Source organism: Sinocyclocheilus anshuiensis, unplaced genomic scaffold (genome assembly GCF_001515605.1).
Source record: "Sinocyclocheilus anshuiensis isolate Anshui unplaced genomic scaffold, SAMN03320099.WGS_v1.1 scaffold632, whole genome shotgun sequence".
Taxonomy (NCBI): domain Eukaryota; kingdom Metazoa; phylum Chordata; class Actinopteri; order Cypriniformes; family Cyprinidae; genus Sinocyclocheilus; species Sinocyclocheilus anshuiensis.
The window spans coordinates 186008-190966 of record NW_015554090.1 but is presented as its reverse complement, the minus strand read 5'-3'; the positions used below and the strand labels follow the sequence as shown (position 1 = coordinate 190966).

At 31.8% G+C, this 4959-nt stretch overlaps 1 long non-coding RNA gene across 1 annotated transcript; it reads left to right on the top strand.

Moving 5' to 3' along the window:
* The first annotated feature begins 962 nt into the window (after positions 1 to 962).
* LOC107669265 (uncharacterized) lies at positions 963 to 2416 on the top strand. Its single transcript, XR_001631964.1, has 4 exons — positions 963 to 1020; positions 1709 to 1766; positions 2101 to 2131; positions 2358 to 2416. It is a non-coding gene; the product is annotated as an uncharacterized LOC107669265 (long non-coding RNA).
* The last annotated feature ends 2543 nt before the right edge of the window (positions 2417 to 4959 follow it).

Below are 4959 nucleotides of genomic sequence, written 5' to 3'. Positions count from 1 at the left end.
TAGTTAAACATGGCATATTTGTTCAATGATAACTATGAAAAAAGATAGGCCGTAAAACCATAAACATAATGGTCTTATCAAATATAACTGTACGAAGTTCTGGTTCAAGCTCTGCCAACTTCCGGTTTTATCTGAATACAGATACGAGTAATTTTGTGATTGTTACAGATACAAATACAGATCGCTGCACACCCCTAGCTAATAATATTCTAAGATCTACTGCGTAATTGTGAAAATAAAATGTTACTGCAAACAAAAGAGTATTCTTTTTAATTTATACAAGAGTCTTTTGCCTTTATTTTTAGTAGTTTAACAGGTAAGGTGAGAGAAAGCAAGATTCACACCTGTCCCTGTGAGTCAACCGCTCTAATATAATCTGCAAATATCAAACTATTATTTTGGCCAATATTTAAATAAATACATAACATGTGACCAGCATTTTTTAGACGATACAAAGGAAAACATGTTTTGACTCAACCTTATTGTCACTGACTTATGTGACAACTTCCTCATGTGACATCTACCCCCAACATTATGGAAAAAAGAGTAAGGATACACTTGACTAGACAACAATATAAATGTAAACAAACAAATAAACAGCTCAATTATTACTAATAGTATATCAATTAAAAGCTCAATTATTCAGTCTTGGTGTTCATGGCATGTTCTGCAGAGCATTCTCGAAATCTGACATTATCAAAACATCAAATAGAAACCAGTTATTAATTTTCAGTTGATGTCTTTAAACATATTGATTTCTGGTTGGAAAATGTTTAATGTCAAGTAAGATATAACCACACATTATTGTGAGTGTAGAGAATTCTTCCTGTACTGTTCAGATATGTGAATCTTGAGCAACAGGTGACGTCAGTGTAATTTTGCATGTCTCTGGATGGAAAAATACCAACACATGCGCACAACCACACCTCTGAGGTACTTTTTTTCTTTTCTTGTAACTTCCTGTAGATTTTGTAGTGTATACAGCTAACAACCAAAAAATAGTCCAGTGAGAAAAGTTGTGTAAGTTTTTACATTTTTCAATAGATCCTGCATATTTTGTCTACTCTATAGAAAACCGAACCAAACACATACTTATTTGTTCTTTCTTTGAGCAGTGTATAGTTTCTACTTTAGGGTGCTATTCCTGATCTAACCCTTAAACCTATGTAAACGTTGTTGGTGAAATGGAGTCAGGTTGAGTTAGTCATACTAAATATTATTTTTGTCTTGAATACAAACAGTAATTTAAGTAACGGATTTAATGTTGCCACATAAAACACATTTTAGGATACCCGACAAAACATTCTTTGTTTTTGTTTCAGCTTTTTTCATGTATTCTTCTATAAAAACCTAATTCATTCAGAAATACTGACATAGTATGGTGATTCTGGAAAAGTAAATGTTAGGCAACTTGTAATTAAAAAAGAGAAAGAGAAAACAGTGTTCACATTGTTCCTTGTGGCCAGTCCGTCAGGCAGAACCGGTTTTGAATGATCTTTGCTGAAAGAGCAGAGTTGGATATTTAAGTACTCAAGCAGTGGTAGTTTCCCAATGAAAAATAAATATAAATTATATACTGATACACTGACTCCAATGCAACTGCAGAATAAGATATCAAAGTGACGTATGTAAAAGAAGCGTACAGTGTGTGTGTTATTATTATTATTTGTTGTTGTTTTCATTTTTTCATTGTATTCTGTTATTGCAGGACTGTGTCCAGGCCACTGTGCCTCATCCACTGTCCACATTCTCAACTTCTCTGCCAGGTTTGTATGTTTATTTCAAATGATTTACAGTCCTATGCAACTTATGTCATTTTGAATAGTTGCTATAGAAACCGTATTGCATATGCAATTTAAAGTTTAAGTTGGATTTCAAGTACATTTACTTCAACTTTCTTCATGTCAAATGTAACATTGTTACATGAACTTTATGTGTAAGTTACATAAAGGAAGAACAATGATTTTGTAGTGAAATAACTGAAATGTGGTCTTCAAAAAAGTAACAGACAAAAACACATAGCAATAGGGTTAAAATAAGATTAATTTATATTTTCAAAATATGTTATTGTCAATTTTTATAATTATTATTGCAATCTAGGACAACTTCCACAACACCCGGCCTGAACCAGGTATGATTCACAGAAAATAATTTACAATACATTTATCTAGTCATTAAAATCCAAATACCATTTGTTAGTCTTTTTTTTTTCTGAGCACACAAAATATGTAGCCTACACAACAATACCTTTATTCCTTGTCTCTAAAAATATTCCAATTCTAATGTTGATCTAATAAATCAACATCTGATTGTTTGATAATTTTTTTATTATTATTATTATTTTTTTAACAATGTAGTACAACATTAAGAAGTCTTCAGTCTGAAAACACAGTTTGAAGCATGACAACCACGTAAGTGTAGAATTCTTCTGTCACTGTTTATTTTGAAGGACAGGGTGGGAACAAGGGGTTTGGGTTAAAAGACTCCTAGTTATAAACAAAAGGATGGGAGAACAACTTCACAATTAAGTGTTAATTTTATTTATTTATTTTGTAATTTTTGCTATTAGTAGTTATTCACACTGTACATTTTTTGGTTCTCTCTTTCTCTCTCTCTCTCTCTCTCTCTCTCTCTCTATATATATATATATATTGCCCTCTTTTCTTTTCCACCTAGTAACACTTAGGCCTAATCATTACCATTAAAGTTTTTCAGCTTATGGAATTCAGATGTGAAATAGTATGTCCTTGTTCTGTGGTATTATATATGTCCATAAATACTACAGTGGCAATTATACAAATTCAATATATAATTCAGTAAATAAATAAATGACATTATATATTTCTTAACATCATAATATGTCTGTTCTAAAATGTCATCCCACCTTTTTTCCATTAGATCCTCAAAAAAAGCAGCTACATCAGGTGCTGCAGCAAAACCACATTATCCAACAAACAATGACCTTCTGACATTTCTGCTTAACTGTGAATACCGTTAAAATTAGCTGTGGATACTAAAGCCATTTAAGTGGAAAATTATGTACAATCCCTAAATATTTATTTCAGCATATTAGGTTAAGTTGTAATATAATGTAATGTAATATAATTAATTCAGCCACAAAAGAAAAACAAAGTACTTATGAATGGCCAGTCCATGTTTTGCTGCTATAGTGTGGATTCTGTATAAAGTGAGTTTGTAGAACTCATACATGAATGTCACATTCAAAATATAAATGCACAATAATAATGATAATAATAATAATAAATAAAAAAAGAAAAATGGACCAATGAAAAGTAAATGGTTTGTGTAGATCACAGTGCTTTGCTCTGATCTTTACATTAGACTTCTTCTTTGTATTCTATATTTTTACTTCTACACTCGTTGTACAATAATGTACAGTATCTGTGTTCAGATTTGTTTTTACTTATCACCTGGAATGATTATACAAACAGATGTAATTTAATATTACCTCACATTGTTATTACTTTTGTTGTAATAAACTAAAATAGTGTTCAGTTTAACTATAAAACATGATGCAGTTTACATTCATTGTAAAACATACAGTAAATGAACAGTGTTACCAAAAATAAAAAGCAGCCTATTGGAAAGAACACAATCCATGTGGCCTATATTATCAAGACAACACAGCCAACACATTAACAATACAACTGTAAAACTACAAAACAACTATAAAAGAGAACTAATAATAAAAAAAAGAAAAACATACCTTCAAACAGATAAAGGAATTTTTTATTTGTGGGTGAACTATTTCTTTGTTTTAATTTGTCAAATACTGAATGTGTGAAGTACTGTATTTAATTTAATAAAACTAATAAAAAACTACATTTGTAATGTCATTCTTCTCTCAGGCATTTCTAAGCAAACATTTTTCCGCACAAAAGGGCACGACCTCAACATCTGCTCGACGACAATGACGAAGCAGGTAATTGTGTATGTCATATATTTTTCAAATTTGTACAATATTAGCATTAAGTTAGTTAGTTAACACATGCCGTTGGAACAGTACATCAGTGGAACCTGGTTTCACAAACAAGCCTTAATTCTAGTCCCAGGCTAAAATGCATGCTTGCGCTGTCATAACTGAAAATAACTTGCACGGGCAGATCTTAGAATATGTCAAAATGCACACCAGTAATGAATTTTTCTAAGACATTTTTATAAAAGCTACCTAAATATCCTAATTTAACCAAGGCCTAGTCCCTGCTTAAGCTAACCTATGATCAAAACATCAAGGAAGTTTATAAGACACTTTGATTTATATGATATTTTATGTTTAATCTAATATTAAATACAATCAATTTTGGCTCTACTCTCATCATAAATAAAATGTTTGTGTTTTGTATCAACAGAAGCGTCAGCACCACCAGCACAAACCCAGCAGGTGTCCTTAATAAAACTGAAGGAAGAAAATGCATTTTTGAAATCCAAAATCAAGGTCCTTGAGGACAAATGCAGAGATTTAGAGAATGAGAGGGATTTCATGCGCAGCAGTCTGACAAATGGTAAAATGTTGTCTGTCTAATAAAAAGCAAGTCAATTTTTAATATGCACGCATTTAAATTGTTCAGTTTTATAAAGATTTAGGCCTAATAAACATTATTTTTTAAATAGTTTAAACATTTAAAGGGATAGTTCATCCAAAAATGAAAATTACTCCATAATTGACTCACCCTCAAGCCATCCTAGGTGTATATGACTTTCTTCTTTCAGACGAACACAATCGGAGTTATAATAACATTTATCCTGGCTCTTCCAAGCTTTATAATGGCAGTGAACAGGGGGTGAGATTTTGAAGCTCTAAAAACCCCCTGGAGCCGCATGAAGTACGTTTTATGATCAATGGATGGACTTTTTTGAGTTTTAACCTCCCCCCTCCCCCAAGAGATGCAGGGAGCTTCTTCCAAACCCCCCCAAAATTTGATTGCGAACCCTGACTCT